The 2449-nt window shown below is 41.3% G+C and overlaps 1 pseudogene; it reads left to right on the forward strand.

Moving 5' to 3' along the window:
* Positions 1-1284: 1284 nt before the first annotated feature.
* Positions 1285-2190, forward strand: LOC138161206 (methyl-CpG-binding domain protein 3 pseudogene; annotated as a pseudogene).
* The last annotated feature ends 259 nt before the right edge of the window (positions 2191-2449 follow it).

A 2449-nucleotide genomic window follows, 5' to 3' on the forward strand; every position in this document is an offset into this window, starting at 1 on the left:
AATGCTTTTCTCTCTCCCTTATTTCCCTCTAATATAATAAGTTTTTGTGTCTCTTCACATTAGTTTTCTATATTTAACTTATTATGTTATTCCCTCCTTGATCCAAAACCATTGAGGGTAAAGCTCATAAAATTTTCTTCTCCCTCCCTTCTTTCCCTCTGTTTTTACGCCTCTTCATGTGGAAGAATTTATATTTTTATGCTTCCTTCTTTCTTCTTCTCCCATTACAATCCTTTTGCCCCCTTAATAAGGTTTTTTATTTAACATCACATTAGTTAATATATACTCACACCTTCTATCTATGTATTTCCCTTTTAAATGCCTTGATGATTATGCTATTCTTAATATTGAAAGGCATTGCAGATTCCTCCTATATAGGGATACAAACAGTTTCCTCTTCTCAAATAACAAGTTGTGTATATGTGTGTTTTCCATGTATACCTTTTTATGTCACTCTTGAATCTTTTATTTGGCTGGCCCTCAGAAGTTTTTGGCAGATCCAGCTGGCCCTTGGAAGACTTCAACAGCTCCAGCTTGTTCTTGGAAGTTCTCTGCAAGGTTTAGCTGGTCCTCAGAAGAAGCTCCACACCATAAGCTCCATTCTCAAAATCTAAATCACTTTCTCCAGGCTTGATTTATTCTCCTCAGTCTCCATGCTGCTTGCTCCAAGAAGTTCTGACTTTCCACTTTGTGCTGACAGCTTGCTTCTAGTAAAGAAGAAAAGACCTCTCCTTGTGTATTTAATGCTGATCGATGAGACTCTAAATTACTTGTGAACTAGGGGTGGATGGCATTTGTACTTTCCTCTATCCCATAAGAGGGTAATGAGTAAGGAATGATGATAGTGTAACTTGATTGCACCCCATAGGTGGAGGACTTTGACCTTTGTACTTTGTGTCAATTAAGAAGGCTTGATTCCTTAAGGGTGATTGTATTAAGGATTTCCTAAAGGGAAGACTTACTAAATGAATGTTACTTGTGCTTAAAACTATGTGACCACGTTGGTGAAATTTATGTTGCCATTTTAGTGATAAATTGTGACGTTGTACCATTATGAATGCTGCAATTTGTTTTCTGTTAATGTTTTGCTCTGATTTTTTACTGAATAGAGAGCTTACTATACTGTGTAATCAGAACCTTGAGAAGCTCTTCACAGCAGAAATCCTTTGGAAAGCTGTTCATGCTTGGCTTTACATGGGGATGGGACTCTCTGGCTTGCTTGTTGGCATGTAGGCCTGGGAGTGTCAGGTAGGAGCCAGTAGCAGCTGCAGGGTCATGTCTAAGATGTGGGGGCCCCAGAAGCTCCTGTGTTGCAGAAAGCAGCTGGGGGCATCAGTGACAATCCCAAGTGGGAAGAAGTTCTGAAGCAAACTTCAGCTAGTCTATTACCTGTGGAGTTCCATGGACCTGAGCACTTTTGAATTTTGAATAGGTAAAAAGCTCATGAGTAACATGAACAAGAATCAGCAGAGGATGTGCTATGACTGTTCTAACCAAGTCAAAGGAAAACCAGATTTAAATACAGCACTCTCTGTCTGGCACACAGCATCCATCTTCAAACAGCCTGTTACCAAGATTACTAAGCATCCCCATAATAAACTAAAGAATGATCCACAGAATACTATGGAACAACTTTGACAGCTTTTTGGGGAAAAGAAACTAAGTGGATTGAATGCCTTTGACATTGCATAAGACCTCGTGAAAATAATGGATTTCTCTAAAGGTTTACATGAAATTGGCGAGGTTTGCACTGATGAAACCCTCCTCTCTGCCATTGCCAGTACTCTGCACACAAGCACAATGCTCACCACTGGGCAGCTCTCAGCAGTGGTCAAGAAGAACTTCAGGGGTGGCTTATTATCTCCCAACCACTGCAAAGCATCCATTATGACTGATGAGGATATCAATCAGGAAACAAGAAGAACTCATACAGCAGGTGGGAAAGAGTCTGGAGTAGGCACTGATGGCCAATATGCATCCTCACATGGAGGAGATTACCAGGAATGGGGCTGTCTCTGGATGGAAGGGAGCTGCAGAAGAGGAGGAGGAGCAGGAGCAGGACCAGAAGATGGAGACTGTATAGTCCAGGAATATCCAGACAAGATTGACATGTGTGGCAGCAGCAGGGCCAGCACAACCATTCCCAAATCCAGACAGGTGGAAGGACTAAACTGCATTTACCATACTTAGGAACAAGCTCCCTTGACCACCAGAAGAAAGAGTTGGGCATCAGAGAGTAAGTATTTACTCTTTTGAAAGGCCTCCCCCTCTTTCCCCTTCCCACATTAAAGGTGGGGAGGAGCTAAATGGGTTTATGATAGACACACAATCTCCTCTTCTAATTTAGGGGTCATGAGTTAAGTATTTTCAGTTTTCCCAGGCGTTTGGTACCTTTAACTTTTTGAGCTATGTTCAGCATTTTCTCTCTCCTTCTGGGTCTTTTTTAAAG

The sequence above is a fragment of the Petaurus breviceps genome, unplaced genomic scaffold (genome assembly GCF_028583685.1).
Source record: "Petaurus breviceps papuanus isolate PSGF00001 unplaced genomic scaffold, PetGlider_PUasm1.0 184, whole genome shotgun sequence".
NCBI classification, from domain to species: Eukaryota; Metazoa; Chordata; class Mammalia; order Diprotodontia; family Petauridae; genus Petaurus; species Petaurus breviceps.